The sequence below is a fragment of the Sturnus vulgaris genome, chromosome 12 (genome assembly GCF_052056855.1).
Source record: "Sturnus vulgaris isolate bStuVul1 chromosome 12, bStuVul1.hap1, whole genome shotgun sequence".
Taxonomy (NCBI): Eukaryota; Metazoa; Chordata; class Aves; order Passeriformes; family Sturnidae; genus Sturnus; species Sturnus vulgaris.
Window position 1 is genome coordinate 21,093,644 of NC_142254.1, and position 17,783 is coordinate 21,111,426.

Here is a 17,783-nt window from a genome sequence, read left to right on the forward strand (position 1 = left end):
TGAGTAGCAGGGAAACGCCTGGAAGTGACTGCTTCTATTGATTAGCAAGACAAGAGAGAGTTAGAGACCCTCAGCACTGCCACTTACAGTGGGCAGGAAACCCAAATTGAGCAGTAATAAAGTGTTTGAGGTTGTTTGAGGCGGCTCCTGGGGAAAGGCCTCCTCGGAGTGGGGCTGCTGGGGGTGGAGAGCTGTCAATTACCCCAGCTTGATGAGGACTAAGTAAACGTGCTCTTAAAGCAGAGATTAAATGGGAGAGAAAATGTGCTGGGGCTGGGCTCCATTTGCAAAAGTACTTCTGCAAAGTTGGGGGAATGGATGTTCTTGGACCCGTGAATAAGTGCTGCCATCAGCAATGAGTGCAAGCTCGGACTTGATTTTTCCCTCTTTGTTGTGGCCTCCAGTTACAGACAGGAGAGAAGTGACAATATTGTCAGTCCCCCATATACTGATAGTGTAAAAAACTTAGGTGCTTGCTGCAGTACGGAGTGGGTGTGTCAAAGGAAGGCAGAAGGCCAAGCCAAAACTGCTTGGGCCATCACAGGCAAAAGAGCAGCAAGTTTTGAGTTTACTGGGCAATTAAAACTAAGAATAATCAGTAACAGTGAAAGTCTTGGGCACCTAATGTGACAATTATTTGGAATTACTCAGACCCAGAACTGGAATCCTTCTATCAAATGCAAACTATCCTAGTGCAGAGGATGGATGCCAGGTGTAAGGAGCCACCCTGCAGACTGCCATAAGCACATCATGATAACACCAGAGAGGGCAAATCATCAAATAGGATGCAAGATGTATTAAAATAGCAAAAATATGAACACTTAAGAGCATGAGGAATGGGAAAATAAAGGAGAGTGTAGGATCACCCTTCAGAACCAGAGGTGGCTCATTTTGAAGACTCGTTCAGGGAAGGTGAAATCCTGGAAGACAGTTCAGTGTCCTGACTTCAGACAGGAGTTACAGACCAGTCAGGAAACATCCAATTCCTGCTGAAACTCTGGGAAAAACAACGAAATTATTTGTGAGCACTTGGAAGATGACAAGGGAATGAATAACAAACAAGACTTGACAGAAAAAATATTGTCTAAGCAGCACAACAACTCGTACAGCAGTGTAACAGGTGTGGGCAGGGACAGAGCAATCGCTGTCGGAGAGCTCCAGTTTGGGAGGGTTTGACACTCCTCATGTGACTTTATTTATTAGCAAGCTGAGGAAATTTGGTTGAGATGAGTGTGTAGAACAGGTTGAAGAATCATTTTTAGGGCAAACTTACTCTGTCAGAATGCAAGGAGGTATACACTGTGTTTTGGCAGGGGTCTGCCCTGGCCCTGGGTCGCTGCAGTGTTTGCTCTAATGAGCTGAATCACAGAGTAGGAAATACATTTACTGGGCTTTCAGACAGCAGAAAGCTGAGCTAGTGAGTACCTTCAGTGATAGCAGCACACCTCAAAGTAATCTGACAGGTGGGAGTGATGGCTTGGCAAAATCAGAATTAAATTCTGTTAAACCACAAGATCTTCTGAGGGAAAGTTTGTGATGTGCACAAACAATGTAATGTGTTAATAGCAGTGGTTTCTTGGCCACCTGCCCTGCTGGTGGTTTCAAACCGTCTGTTGTCCTTCTGCTTTGAGAACTGGGATGATTTTCTACCTGCATCCCTCCAGTCTGGTTTTGTTTGTTCATTTAGGAGTAAAGTCTAACACCTTCCCTGCATCCCCCCAGGATCCTCGAATCCGTGTGTTGCATGGAGCCGTTCCCTTAGAGGCAGGCAGTGACACTTCCTTCCTTATTATTAATTCCTTACAGGCAAAATTCCATCTCTGTTTTTATGGTGTTTGTGGTACTGTGGATGCTCCCTCTTTTCCCCTTCACTGCCCCCCAAAAGCTCACTTCAGCAGTATGAAGTGAACCATGCTTGCAGTGTTACTAAGTAATATTCCTTATTACAAAAAAGCACAAGGCTCCCTTTAATGAGAGCTCAAGTGCTCCCAGCCCTGTCACTGTCTGGGGAGCCCCTTTCCTTTGTCCATAATGAGCACCTCCTCATTTGCACTGTCCCTGGATTTATGGAGGGACGGGAGGAAAAAAACTTCCATTTATTATGTCTTAAATGAACTGCTCCCAAAGCAAAACCAAAGAGAGCAGTAAACTGGTGCCTGTGCATTATATAGTTTGATTTTTATGGAGCTGTACCGTGATGTTCTGCCTCACCTAGGCAGGGTGAGCACAGGCTATAATTACCTCTTGTGAACCCCATTTTCTGATAACCTCCCTGGCCTCTCCCTCTTCAGGATGTTGAATCTGCCAGTTAGGGGATTTTATTTGTTCTCACTGATGGAGCTGGATATGGTTAGAAGCAACAAAGCTCATTTGATACCTCATTTACCTGAAAAAATGGGGCTTGCTCCCTGCATTTGAAACAGGAAAAACATTCCAGTTTTGTGAATTGTACTCTACTATACTTGAATTATTTCTGTTAATTCTCTCTCCTTGTGTTCATCCTCACCTTCTCCTGTTCCAGCTGCACTCAGTTCCCCTCTTTGGTAGATATTCCTGCATACCCTAAGAGTTAACTTGAAAGAAAACACAATTTTATTGATGAATCCCAGTTTTAGAAAAAAAGGGCTTTAAGGTCAAAGCCTTGCTATGTAGAGGGAGCAGGCAGGCAGTGACAGCCGTGTTCCTGGGCTCACATTAAATCCACGTCTCCTGTGCAAGATGAACTGACATAATGGTGTTACTGCTTGCTTTTCTGAATTGGGGAAAAACACACTCATTCCTTAAAGTTTTATTGCCATTTAACTTCTTCACTGGAGTGTTTAGGATAAACATAACTGAGCCTTTGATGTGATCAACTTAAAATAAAATGTGAGGTGCTGGAAGGTGGTTTCATGATGGTGGGTTTTGTTTGTTTGATTTGGTTTTCTTTTGACTTTGGCTCACCTTAGATGTCCTTGTGTTCCAAACTGTTGAACCACCTGAACCGTATTTTTCAGCTGGATATCAGCAGTCCAGAACTTTCTGTCTAACCCATGGCAAAAAGCAGAGATCAATAATAAATGGTCTGGTGCCTTCCTGCTTCTGCTGCACGTGAGTGTTTTCTCTGTAGTTCAAGGTTTATAGAAATTATAGTTGACAAATCTCTGGTACAAATAATATTTCTAGCGTTTTGCATAAAGTCTTAAAACCTTTTTATTTATTTCCTTTCTCGCAAGAGTCAAAGAAGAGGCTTTTACATACCGGAGAAGGTTTTTTTAGACTTAAACTTCAGAATATTTTCAATATCTGCAACATTATCTTTTGAATAATAATTACCTCTTATATTAAATTATAAGACAGCAGGATTCAGGATTAGATCTCTGCATATTATTCTAGTGAAGGAAATTATGACAGGGGTCATTTTTTAGAATTATGTAGGAGGGTAAAAGGTCCCAGGCAGCATTAGAAGGGAAGGCGTTTATAATTAAATTGTAATTTAGGCCTATGATTTATAGTTTTCTCAATGAAAAATTTGGTGCTGTAGAGAGATCCTAGGAGGAACTTTAGTGAGATACAACTTAATGAAATAATAAAAAGAAAAATGATTCTGCAATGGAGTGTAGGGCAGTGGTCCCGTCAGGAGGCTGCAGGGGAGCTGCTGCTGCCTCTGCTTGCTCAGGGCCTCCCTTGGCCAGGCTGGCACTTTGTTCAGGCTGGAACGTGCCATGGGAGGTTTCACATCAAGGACATTTTCACAATAGATACCTTTTACACTCATTTAGCTCATTAAAACTTAGGGAAGTGTTCTAAACCATACAGGTTGTCAGTTCAGGACAAACTGCTGTTTCTTTTTATTGTTGTTAGTCACGAGCTGCAGGAAAACCGTGAGCCTTGTTCTTCATAATTTGTGAAGCCATTAGAGTGTGGCTGCTGAAAATCTGCTCTGAAACAGCACCCACTTACCTGGAAATAGCTCATTTCTCCCTCATGTGCAGAGGAGTTTGGAGTTTCAGTATTATTCTGCAGAGCAGATAGCTACTGGGATTTAAAAAAGAGTATTTTTATAGTTATTTTTATTAATTAACGGGCTAAACTCCTCCTGACCATGATGAAGAACTGTTCTACTGGCAGGAAACCATTAATACAGAAAGGTTAAATGGTTTGCCAAAGGTAATTGAGGCAGTCAGTGACTGATCTGACACCAGGAGCCATCTCTGACCCGATCTCCTCTGGCAGTAAAACTCTGCTGGACTGCTTTGCACGGTGGCCAACAGCTCTGGCTTAGGTTAAACCACACTTAGGTTAGGAAGGACTAATTTGCATTAAAAATTACTTTAAGAAAGGGATGTAGGTTCAGACATTGTTTTTAAATGTTATTTTCTTGTGCAAACTCGGCAGTTGTTCCGACAAATGGTAGGAACAGGCTGGCTCAGGCTATAAAAATATCCTTTTTTGGGGTTTTTTTTGTGTTTTTCTCTCCAAGTACTTGAATTTTGTGTACAGCTGTAGAAATTCAACAGGTAAGTTTAGACTGTGGGTTTCAGGATCAACTCCTGGACTTTCCTACACTCAGATTAAGGCATTGTATAAATCTTCTGGGCTTAAATTTTTTTCAGTAATTTTGAATGAAATAAGTATCCGATTGAAATAAACGTACTTTTAAGCAGCCTCTGATATAAATGAAATTGTTGAAATTGTGTCTGGGCAAAGTGTGACATTTTCCATGTCACAGAAAGATGGGAAGGAGGATGTGACTTAAAAATACCAGGCATGGAGCTTCAAAAGAAGGAAAGATCCCGAACCAGCAAAATTCTCTTGCCTTCGCTCTGAGAGAGTTGCTGGGAACTCAGGAGCTCCGTGCAGGGCTGGGAGGGGAAGGGATCCCCGAGGGGTGAGGAGAAACCAGCGCTGAGACGGGGAGTACCTGCCTTTGGAATGATTGATACCGATTGTGTTTTAAACATTCGCTTGAAAATTATCCGGATATCTGTTGATTTCACTTGTGCCCAGAATCCTCCCAAGTATCCAGATTTAATGAAAAAACAATCTGCTTTTTAAAGGCTGTGTGTTCCCATAATGAATATTCGGGAATGTTAACAAACAATGTTATGTCTTGGAAAAAAAACGAACCTTAATAGCACATATTTTTCTTTGGTTTTTAGATAAAAATCAGCTACTTTAGAATTTATCTAAATAAAGAAGTTATGCCACAGGCTCTAGGATTTCCAGAGGGGTATTTCGTTTTTTATTGCGTCAAATTAAAAATAAAACCCAGGTTAGCCTTTTCTTTTCTGTTTTCCAAGCTAACCTGAAACAGAGAAGGTTAAGACGTAGTTGGAAAAAGGGATGTTTCACCCTAAAGAAGAAAACGTTTTTCTGCTGTTTGCAGCAAGTGATTTTCCCCTGTAGTTTGGTGAGTGTTGATTATGGAACATTTATTTGCGGGGCCGGGCCGGCTCCTTTGTGCGGGGCGCGGGTGCGGGAGCGGCGCCTTTGTTCAAAGCGAGGGGATGGCGCTGCTGGGGCCATGGGCAGTGGGGTGTCCCCAGGGCCCGAGGGGAGCCCTCGCCGCGGCAGGGTCATTGTCATTGACATTGTCATTGTCATTGTCCTGCCCCGCACGGGGCTCAGCCCGCAGCTCCCTCGGCCGGAGCTGCTCTCGCCGCAGCGTTTGCGGCTCCGCAGCCTCGGGTCACATCTGGCACCTCTGGCAGGGTCTGCGGGGGCCGGGGATGGATGGGATCCTTCCTGGCAGGGCGGGCAGGCCCTGGCGCAGGTGCCCAGAGCTGGATGCCAAGGCCAGTCTGGACATCGCGGCTGGAGCAGCCTGGGCTAGGGGAAGGTGTCCCTGCCATGGCAGGGGTGGCGCGGGATGAGCTTTGAGTCCCTTCCCACCCAAACAGTTCCCTGGGACTGAATTTTGGCTCCTTCACTCCCAGCAGCAGCCGAGGCTGTTCCGGTGCCGCCGCTGTCCCGCGGGCACGGGGCACCCCCAGCGACGGTCCGGGGACACGAGTGGGAGTGCGGGGAGGCTGAGCCACCGTCCTGTCCCTGTCCCTGCTCCTGTCCCTGTCCCTGTCCCTGCTCCTGCCAGCCTGGGGAATGCCCGGGAAAGGACAGGACACCTCCTGCCCCGCGTGGGCAGGGAGAGCCACGGCGTGCTGCGGGCTCGGGGGAGACTGGGACAAGCCGGGACTGGGGCGAGTTCTGCGGGAATAGGAGAAGCCAGGTTAGGCTGAGTTCTGCAGGGCTGGGGAAGCGGGGTTAGTTAGGCTGAGTTCTGCAGGGCTGGGGAATCGGGGTTAGTTAGGCTGAGTTCTGCAGGGCTGGGGAAGCGGGGTTAGTTAGGCTGAGTTCTGCAGGGCTGGGGAAGCGGGGTTAGGGCTGCCGGGGGCGAAGCGCGGCTCCTCCAGCCCCAGGACTGGTCCTGCCCCATCGCGGTGCCCGCGCCGCCCCCTGGGCACGAGGGGCTGGGAATGAGCGCCCTGAAACCAGTCAGGAACGCATTCAGTGCTGGGAATGCTGCGCTTCAGGGGAAAAAAAGCAAGTCTGAGGTGGCTTAGACTGGATACCCAAAATTAATAGACATATTTGACCTTAATCTGTCTTCCTGGACAAGTTTAATTATAGCAATTTCTTAACTTCAGCTCAAGGTCTTGTTTCAGAAATGTTAGTGTTCTCTGAATGTGTGGGGTTTTGTATTTAATATCACCGTGTTTTCTAAGGAAAGGCAAAAATCTGCGAAAATTGACTGGACTGGAATCACCCAGGACTGTAGAGATGCCTGTGATTAATTTCTCTTTCTAAATAAATTAATGTTTCTGAGATGAGATCGAACTGGGGGTGAGGAGGAAGAAATTAGAGATACTATTTTAGAGCAAAATGTAAAATGGAATTTATTTTGGAATGGTTTTATTCCCTTTGTGCTCACAGCCTGTCCTGGCAGGAATCTTTCAATGTAAACCACTTGGCATGAGCTGATGATTAAAACCTGATGATGTACGTGTTGATTTACACCAACTGGAGTCATAGCATTTGCTTTAGCCTTTATTTTTTTGTCTTCTCTAACTTAAACAAAGATGTAAAGGTTGTAATCTCACTGTGTAATTTGAAATATAAATATTGGAAAATGCAGGATGTGCTACCCTGCAGTGGGGTGTGGGTAGCAGTGGTGGCTCCTGTTCAGTGTCACTGTGTGGGCACTGCAGCTTTGGAGTTTTCCTCACCTCGGTCCTGGCAGCAGCATTTGGGTGCAGCTGTGGGCACTGCCACCCACAGAACTGCACAAAACTCATGGCTGCCAGGAATAGAGGCTTGAGCTCAACTCTGGTTTTCTTACTTGTGTAAAAATGCATGTCTGATTTTCTACAAGTTTTAAAAGAGATATTTTCTCTCTTGCAGAATAGATAGGATTTTACTATGTTTTACTTTTTCTCTGTTTACAAGAAAAAGCTGAAAATGCAAAATTTTAGACATGAGCAGCAATTTTGCCTCTCTATTTTCATAGATTTGACACCTTTTCTATGAAATAATTTCAAGTTTTCTGTTAAAATGGAAAGAAACCATCAGTGCCTTAGATTGAAGCCTCTAAGAAAGCAGTTTTGAGCCATGCTGATGGCATAGAAAAACTCCTGGGTTATATAAATAAAAAAAAATTGTTTTCCTCTTTCTTTGCATGGGGCTGGTTTGTGAGTGGGATTCTAACAGAGCAGACAGACTCATTGCTTGAGTGCACTTACTTTAGTTCCACATCTTCCCCAACTCCAGGAACTTGAACTTGTCATTATCAGCCCTAGAAGGTCAATGCATTACCAGGGTAGCAGCTCTTTCATGTGGCCTTTCTGAGGAGGGAAAAACCAGCTTTTAATCTTGGCTTTTATAAAACACTCTGTGTACTGGATACATCCTAACTTGTCATTTCCTCGTGTGTTTTAGTGCTGGGGAGATGTGGAGATGCTTTGTGGTGCCACACAGATACACACGTCTGCAAAAGGCCTAATCTGAAGTGAATCTTCTATAAATAATAAACAACAAATAGGCTCCTTTTAGTTATATTAGCCCCAAAATAGGTCATGTACATTTGTTTTAAATGCAAACTTAACAATAAAGTAAATTCCCTAGGTGGAAAATTTGATGTGTTTGTGCAAATTTTCTGGACGTAGTACAAAAAAAAGCCAGCACCTATATTTTACCATTTAAAATATTTATACATTGTCTCTTCAAGTCCTATGTTTGAAATACTGTTTATAATAAACCCCCTAGGAGAGAACTAATAGTCACAGGTAAACACTTGCCATTTGTTACTTAAACACAAAGTAATCTTTAACTTTTTAAAGAGAAACTTAGTGTTTACTATTGCTTCCAGAAAAGTTGTTGCCTTTGTAGCTTCCTGCCTCCAAATATTCTCATTTCTCACCTGGTGCTCTGCAGGGTCTTGGGGTTCTGTGGCTTCTCGAAGGAGGTGATGGAGATGGAGCCTCGTGTCCCCAGGCTTTGTCCCTCTGGGCCTCCACTGGAAATATTCATATTCTTTTCAAATAAAGGCTGCAAAGGCTGCCTGGGCCATTTTGTTAGTGCTCCCTCAAATATAAAACCTAATATGTTCAATTCTGTGTAACTGATGAAAGAAGGAATATCTGAGGAATGGGCAATTTACTGTGGTTGGGATTAAAATGGCTCTGACACCTGCTGTAATGTTCATACTATTTCTGCCTAATACAGCTGTGTTTGGGTTTTAATTGCCATCTGTAAGTGTTTGTATAAAACAAATAATATCCATAGGATGTCTCACGGTAGAACTGGACCAAGGTAAAATGCTAAAAGCTGCAGTTTTAGCCACATTTTTCAGCTTGTGTTGCTCTGTGGAGCAAGGCAGGATCTGAAGTTGTGGTGTCAGCCATTGTCTCACACATAATTTCTCTGTCCCTATTCATTTTCATCCCTGGGATGCATTGTAAAAGTGTAAATCCATCACTAGATAATTTCCAGTTCCATTATTTACCAAAATGAATAGTTAAGCAAGTCATTGTTATTAGTGGGATGCTATTGTTGTTTCACACAGATAGGGCCTGCCAAGGCCTTGAGTGATGTGCACTTGAGTGTTCTTTCAAGATCCTTGTACCTGTTTCATTTGGGAGGAGTTTCACTCATGTAAAATCAAACAGAAACAATTTTAGTAGCCTCTGAAAAGAGAAGAAGGGAAAATGGATATTAATGAACTATTTAATATTCTGCTATGGCAGAGATGCAGTGATTTTGCTGTTGACACTTTTTCATGGAATTAAAGAGATCTGGTGGTTGTTTTACTCGTCTGTCTTTGTTCCTGAAAGACTTTTCAGTGTCATCAGATTTGGTTTTGTAACCTGAGAGAGATTTTACAGACATGCAGACAAGAAAAAAAAAGCACTTCTTTTTCATGAAATTCATTGGTATTCAAAACATGGTCCTTTGATGAATTAGAAATTTTGGCTAAAGCTTTAATGAGATTTTTATTTCCTGAACTTGTGTTGGAGAACGTGTGAGCTGCACGATTGCCAGTTGTGAATAAGACTGGCTTGCTTGTTCTGCTGAGGAGTATTTCTGGCTGTTGTTTATTGCTCAATACTCTATTGATTGGTGAGCTGAGGAGTTCATGATGAAGCGGAACAGTTTAGAGCTATGGATCTTTACTTTGTGATGTGTAATGGGTGGGAGCCTTTGGCTCCTGGGGGCAGGGGAGCCCGGGGAGCTGTGCCAGAGGAGCCTGCAGCCCTGGCTGTCCCTGTCCCTGTGGTGTGTGTGTCCCCCCTGTCCCGTGTCACCCTGTCCCTGTCCCGTGTCACCCCTGCTGAGCACAGCAGGGCAGTGCTGCAGGTGCCCTGGAGCTCCTGGCTTTAGGCTGAGCCTGGGCTCTGCCTTGGGCCTGACTGGTGCTCTGGGCTGGGAGCACAGCCTGCACACTCACATACTGCTGCACAAATGGAGCTAGATAACCCTTGGTGTTTATTCATGGGTAGTAGAATCTTTCCTCGTGTGGGTGGTTACTGGGGACAAGAAATTTGGGAAGCTTTCCAGAAGCTGTCATTGAATGGTCTCAGATTTTATAACATTCCTTGTGTTCCTGTGCTATGCAAAGCACAGAAATCCTCCTGACTCAAGAACATGTGAGTGCTGTGACTTACCACACTTGGATGCACTCACATGTGTGCCAGCATGTTAAAAGTGTTAGGAATAGTCAGGTAATCATTGTACCTTGTCTTCTAATTTACTTTAAATCAAAGTTTTTTTTTCCCAGCACTTACAGAAATGTTTTGGTGTTGACTGAAAAGAAGGATGTTATGGACGATTTTTTGTTAGTCATATGGACAAGAAGAAATTCTGTTTGTTCACATCCAACCCCAGCTAAATGTGTGTTTTCCATTTCTTTGTGCCAGCTCCTTTCTGGATTTATCCTGAACGAGGAGTTACTGAATTAACGCCCAGGCAATGAGTGTCCTGTGTGAGATGTGTGCAGAAGTCCTTCATAAATGGTGAGTCAACCTCCAGCTTTGGATTTCCATGCTGAGGTTTTAGCTTTATTTCAATGAGTTTTAGGTCAAAGCTGTCTGATTTGCAGCTCTCAGTCTGGAGATGTGTGAATTGTGGCTGCAGTGTGAGTTGAAGTCTTTGCATGTAGGTTATGGAATTCTGTTTTTTCAGAACTTATCTCTATATTTGATTATTGAAGGCTTGTTCTAGAAATAAATGCAGCAATGATTGTGATCTTTATGATTTTATCTGGGGAGCTGCAGTAGTCAATGATCTGTCTGTGTGGATGGCTCCAGAATATGGAGGTCTGAACAAGTGGTTTTGGGAAGAGAAGGTTTTGTCCACACTCTTACACTGTCCTGGAAGAGGAGTTTCTGAAAATGTGATCTAAATGCAAATCTGTGTTTAAAAATCCTGCAATGCCTGTGTGCTAATGCTGGCTGCCTGCTATGGGATGTTTGGGGTGAGTTTGCTGATGATTTAATCAGTGTAATTTTATTTTGATGTGTTCAAATACAAGATGCAATATTATTTGAGAGCACAAGATCTTTCTCTTCATTATCTAGTGCTAAGTGTTGCTTTGCTTATGGCTGTCTACTTGTGTGTTCACTTTTGGCCAAAATAACCTGAACTGGAGGGGGCTGGGCAAGAAGGTGCTTGTAGACAGGTTTGTGGAATCACTGCAGTAAGTTTTAAATGATGTATGAAATGAAAAATTCCTGTCTGATGCACAGGGCGAGCAGAGCCATTGATGTCTGTGAAATCGCTGCTGCAGAGGCTCTTTGAGAGACTCACAGGGTGCTTTGGGCTGGGAGGGACCTCAAAAATCATCTTGTTCCACCCTCTGCCATGGTCTGGAACACCTTCCCCTAGACCAGGTTGTTCAAGTTTTTCTAATAATATTTCAGAAATGCCAACTTCTATGTTTTTTTATAAAACTCTTCTGCTTTTGAAAGGCAGAAGTCTTTCACAACAACAAAATTCATTAGAAAAATCTTTCAAGATGGTGCATCAATAAATATCCTAAGGCAGTTTTCTGGGTTTGTGTGGGTTTCTGAGCCTGAGCAGCACTACTTTACAGAATGCCATGTGGGTGTGAGGATGCTTTGAACTGTCCTAAAGTGAGAATTTTAAAAATTGAATGATGGGATTCAAGATCAGGAGTCCAGTGGTTGGTTTGAGAGGCAGAGTGGTTTAGGAGCTGGAGTGGAGTGAGGGATGGGTTTGCAGGGCTGATGCAGAGCAGCAGCTCCAGCACACACAGCATTCTCCTTCTCCAGCTCAGCACCCAAACTGCCCTGCATTTCATCATGTGGCTCCTGTAGGGAAAAACGAGGTGGTTTCAGGTCTAACAGGCACACAAGGATCCAAAGGAACATTATCGTGGCTGCTCAAACATCTGCATTTCCTGGCACTCGAGTGTGCTACACCTGTGCCAGTCTGCAGGGGTAGTCTGGGGAGTTTCAGGTGTGTGAGGTGTGTGTGCACAGGTAACTGCACACACTCGTGCATTTTAGTGTTGTAGATGTTCTGGAAGTGCCCTTTCAGCAGCCTTTCTGTGTAGTCTTTGCATATTTAAGTCTCCAAGTCTCTTATCAGAGAATTTTTGTTTTTAAGTTGCTGGTAGTCAGGATTTTTTACGTTATTATTGAAAACAATACTTGAAGAGAAATCGTTTTTATATTGTGCCATCAGGTTCTTTAGAAAGGAGAACAGAGTGTCTGAAGAAATTGAAAACATTTTCATAGATCCTGCTCTTTTTTTTTTTTTTTTTGGCATATTCACGTTGTGTTTCTGCTCTCTAAAAGCACAGACTTCCTTCCAGCTCTGCTGTTGTGCTGTGCTGATGCAAGCGAGCGTTTCAGAGGTTAGAAAGTGAAAAGAGAACAGGACATCGATGGCTTTTAAAGCCAGCAGTTGATGTGCTTGTTGTCATGATGATAGTTTGTATTGCCCTTTGCTTAGTTCCTCAGCATTGTTTCCTTCATTCAGTATCTGGGCTTTCTGAATTGCTGCCTGCTCCATGCAGTTGAGTTTCCCTGCTGGTGAGCTGTCCTGTCCGAGCAGAAGTGCAGGAGCAGGGATGTGATGAGCAAAGCCCTGAACTCCCTCGTGCTGGTTGTGCTCTCACCACCCCAGCTCCTCCTCCTGCCCTCCTGGCTCCAGGTGTCCCCCAGGTGTCCCAGTGTGTCCCCCCCAGGTGTCCCAGCGAGTTGTGTGTGTCCAGGCTTGGCCTGGGGGAGCCTTGCAGAAGTGGCCTCTGGGATAGGGGTGTTTGTTAAAATGTTAATTCATGTTTAGTTCTTCTGAGCAGCTTTGTTCCAGGCTATAGACATTTTCTGGCCTTGCAGTTGAAAAAGAAGCTGTTACCTTTAACATCATCTACTGTAGATAGTGTTTTGTATGTGTTATTACAAATATTAATTAGACTTTGTACTTGAAATGGAGGGGTTTGGAATGTATATACCATGGAACAAGGGAAATGAGTTCTGTGATATTTGCAGGGCAATTATGTAGTAGACCATGATAAAATAAGCAATACCATGAATAAACCAGATAGCCAAACTTTTTTGTTTTTACTGAAATTGTTTGACACAGTACAGGACTCTGATTACTGCAAAGCATTTAATACTGAATCTGAACAGGTTTTTGACCAAATTTGGGTGTGGATCTCAGTCTCTGACCCACAGGAAAGAGCAGCAAGCCTGTCCTTCCTTGGGTCCTGCAGAGCAGCTGGTGCTGTCAGCCCCTGGGAAAAGCTTTTTGCAGCACATTGTGTGTAAGAAGTGTTTGTGTGCCCAAAGTGAATTTATCAGGCTGCGTGGAAGTTACTTGCTCTTCAAAGATCAACCCTCCTCTTTTATGCATCTTTTTTGTAACTCTTCTCTATAAGTTACCTGGGGGCTCCTGGAACTGGGCTGAAGACCCAGTGCCAGCAGATGCAGTTAATGGGGCAGGAATTTGGGATGCTAAATAGGAAGAACAGGATGACTGTGATGGAGTGATGAAAATCAGGTGAAATCTGTCAGATTCGAGTAGGAATGGCTTTTCTGCTGCCTGGAAGGGGGGGTGTTTTGTCGGGAGGAGGGGCCAGGAGCTGACGGAGGTACGACTGTGCCACCAACACGGGGTGTTTGTGAAAAAATCAAGTGTCTCTCTCAGACATGAGAAGGAAAAGGTAATTCCAGAGAGGTTTGCAAAATACTGCTGCTGTTGTAACAGCACCTGGCAGGAGCTCATCTATTTACAGAGCAGAAATGTGAAATCAGGACTGTCTCAGTCAGGGAACAGTGCAGGGATCTCTGGATCTCATCATTACTCAGGGCTGGAACAATTAGCACTGAGTCAGGACTTTGTTTTTCTTTAACAAGGAAAGGACGATTGGTCATTTCTCCTCATGGTGCTCCTGAATGCATTTGAGATAAATGATTTGGTAATCTGACAATTTGGAAGAATAACATGAAGTGTAAGATTACTTTTATTTTTTTCCCAACTGAAATATGTTAGAGCCTCTATGACACTGGTAGCAGGTGAAAGAAGAAAACAGTTCTTGAACCCTTTGCTAAATTGATATACTAATCAGAGTGCCTTTTCTAGAAAAGAAAGAAGAGCCCCATTTTGCCTGGACTCTATCTTTGCTATTTTCCTTTTTCAGAAATAGAAGATTAGGAGGTGTCTGCACCGATGTGATAAAACCTTCCTGTGCAATTGTATTGTATTTTCGCCTTGAGTTGCTGGAGAAATGAAGTTGTTGGCTTTCAGTGCTGCTTTGTTTTTGACCCCTTTTTGTGAATTCTCTGAGGAAAGAAACATATTCCCATCTTTTATAGTAATCAAATTTATCTGGCATCTCTCAGCCTCTTGCATTACTTATGCTACAGTTGACCAGCCTTGGGAAGGGTTTAGCAGGTTTATTTATTTATTGTTCTAAAGTGAAGGTTTTTGACTTGAGGTCCCCACATAGTCCATGGGGATTTGAAGAGAAAAAATGCAAGTGCCTTCTGCCATTATTCTGATACAGTTATTTTCTGTGCAACTGTTTTAAAGATACCCCACAGTACCTGAAACATAAACAAAGCCCCCCATTAGTCCAAAACCCCAAGAAACACTGAGAGAGGAAAAAACTTGATTATCTTAGTTGTCTTGGAAATTCAACTTCATCAACTTTCTTTTGCATCCTCTGTTTCTCTTGCTGTTTTTTCATCAATTTATTTCTATGATTGAGAAAGCTAAAGGTAGATTATAAGGGAAATATGGGGTATCATCAATTATTTTGATTTCAAATATTATTTATTTGACTAACAGCCTTAAAAGCTGGGACTGATTTAATTTGGTTTTATGCTGGTGAAATTCACAGAAGGCTGGCCTGGCCATCTTCCTTGTCCTCTGCTTTTTAAGTCCCACACAGTATTTCCCCTCTGCTTCTTTGCTTTTATGGAGTTTTTCTTTGAGGAGCCAACAATGATAGTGGGAAAATGTTCATATTACACTTCAGATGTATATACCCGTGTAGAAGGATTTTTTGTTGCAGGAGAAAAATCAAATCCTTGTCACCTAAACTGCTAATTATGTTTGATAAATGTATGGTATATGTTTAATGCAAAGAGAATTTAAGAAATAATACACCTTGTGTAATTACAGCGACCGAGCTACTTCCATCAATCTAATTTTTCTGATTCAGATTCATTTGCATTGCATTATTTTTATTAAATGAGCTTTCAGTGGAGCCCTGCTCTCTGTCAAGGAGAAGAATCAAACACTGCAATATTTCAGCTGCATCAGTCGGCTTTGCAGTGAGAGCACAGGCCCTGTGCCCAGCAGGGCACATTTTCTCCCATCTGATATTCAGTGAAAACCAGCCTCCCCCATTCTCCCCATCCCATTTCCAAGCTCCCAATTAAAAGAATGATAATTTGGAACTCCATTTCTAGTCACAATATGTAAACATGTGGTGTATGTAGTTGTAATTATTATTGAACATGAATATAAACTTAGGTTAGTTTATATATGATTTTACATAATAATTTTCTTACAGTTACCTGCCATGGATGGGTTTCCATTTGCTGCTCTAGAACAGATTCACTTTTAAGGACAGGACATTGATACCACATTGGTAATTGAATGCCTGAGAGTTGAAATAAGTTAGAGAGGAAGCAGGTTTCCTATTTGGAGATGCCTTTGTGTGGTACCCAAAGGTGTTGTGTGCTCTCCCTGGGAGTCTGGGGGTGTGCAGGCACCCCAGGCAGAGCTGGAGCTTTTGTGCAGGCCCTGCCTGTTGTGCTTTCCATGTGTGTGAATTCGGGATCACTTCGAAATACCTGTGGTCGCAGTATTTAGACTCTGCTGATTTGCTAATTGCCTTGGGAAATGTTCTTTGCTAACTGAAGGCAGCTGTTTGGAGATGCCTGTGGGAGCAGCACATTCAGAGTGCCCTGGCTGGGCCCTGGGGACAGGGCAGCTCCTCCTGTGTCTGTTCTGGGATCTCCCTTCAGAGTTCAGGAGCATGAAAACTTGGGAGATGGGACACAAATGTGTCCTTTGTCACAGCTGTAGCACACGGCTGGAGGAGATGGAGAGGGACAGGAAGGGTTTGGCTGATGGCTGACCCTCATCCTGGTGGCCACTGTTCCACTTGAGCTTGCCCTCCTCAAGGCACAAACTTCTGAACTGATTCCCTACATCCCCCAGCTGGCTTTGTACTGCCTGCTGCAACAGAGCTGGACGTGCTCTGCTGGGAGAAGCAGAGCAGGAGGTGGCCCAGTTTGCCCCAGCAGAGCCTTGTGGGGTTGTACTGGTGTGGGAGTGGGAGGGACAAGCAAACAGGGCTGTGCTGCTCTCCTTGGACACAAAGCCATTCCTCTTTGTATCTGGAAATGACATTTCTGCAGCTCCCACACCCTGCAGTGGTTCCTGTCCTGCTGTACCTGGTGCTGCTCCTGCAGCAGAGCTCTGCTTTTCCTTGTCAGGGAATTGGGGTCACTTGTGTCACACACTCTGCTCCCTCCTTGGGAAGAGCCCATCAGACACGTACCAACACTCATTGTTTTCAGAACAGTCCTGCTCAGCTGCAGATCAAAGTTTGGAGAGTTCCCTTTAAAGAACACTGACTGCAGCTTTTGTTACTTCAAAAGCAGCAGAAGATATTCCACATCCCTTCCCTTGGTTTAATGATTGTTAAATTTTACCCTTAAAATAGCTGGAATTCATTAAGTCCAATTCATTGGCAAGAATGAAATGAGTGTAAATTGTTAAGTCTCAGGACTAGTTAAAAATAGTTCATCACGTGCATTAATTCTGTGGAAAACAAAAAGAGTAAATAATTTCCATTAATTTAATGGAAATGAGATAATGGCACAGTTTCTCCAGTGTGTTATAATTACACAGTTTATTTGAAGAATAAGATTCTAGAGTACTGTAAGGAACTCCATACGGTTGTTACTACTGTAAACAATATAATTATTAAAGTAGAAGGTTTTTTCAGGTCTGAACAGTCACTGGCAATTGTTAAAACTCTTGCACAAGACATCTGATTTTTAGGTTTTTTTTAAAGCTTAAACCAATCATTTTCAGCTGAAGAGAGAATGTGGAAAGTAATTGCTTATCCCAGCCAGAAGGCCTAGAATCACCTGGACTTTCTCAGTTTTTAGTGGTGTGCAGGAGCTTTGCTGATGTTTGTGTTTGGTCATGAACTGCCTGCAGTGAACCCAGCAGCCCCCTGGGGGAAATTCAAATGTGAGGGACTCGGTTCCTGCTCCAGGGCAGGGAGCAGCTTCTGGGAGTGAAGCTTTGGCCACAGAACACGAGAGGAACTCTCTGGAGGTTGGTTCTTGCATTGCTTACAGGTTTGAGGGCAGCAAGGAGTGTTCCACCATCCAGTCTGACACCCTGATAACGTGTGCCATTCAGATGAGCCCAGTTAATCCTGTGTGTAATTATTAATTCTGTGTTTGAGTAGTCCATTTTGTGCTGGTCCAGCTCGTGTTGCTGTTTCCAGGAGGACAATCTGTCCTTCCCTCAGCCCAGTCAGGCTGTGCAGGGTAAATCTTTGTGTTGGACTTGGCTCAGCTTTGGCTTCTGGGCTTGTCAGGCCAGGACTCCTGAGCTTTGTCCATCAGCTCGTTCTCACAGAGCCCCAGGCTGGTTTGGGTGGGGAGGGGACCTCAGACCCCAAAGCCCACCCAGTGCCACCCCTGCCATGGCAGGGACCCCTCCCACCATCCCAGGCTGCTCCAAGCCCTGTCCAGCCTGGCTGGGACATTCCAGGGATCCAGGGCAGCCACAGCTGCTCTGGGCAAAGC

At 43.8% G+C, this 17,783-nt stretch overlaps 1 protein-coding gene across 1 annotated transcript in view; it reads left to right on the top strand.

Moving 5' to 3' along the window:
• The window catches only part of ZFHX3 (zinc finger homeobox 3), a 370,752-nt gene that overhangs the window by 61,266 nt on the left and 291,703 nt on the right, over positions 1-17,783 (top strand). The window contains exon 2 of the mRNA XM_014889524.2: positions 10,392-10,487. The gene's annotated coding sequence lies outside the window, so the exon portion shown is untranslated. The remainder of the gene's footprint in view (positions 1-10,391; positions 10,488-17,783) is intronic.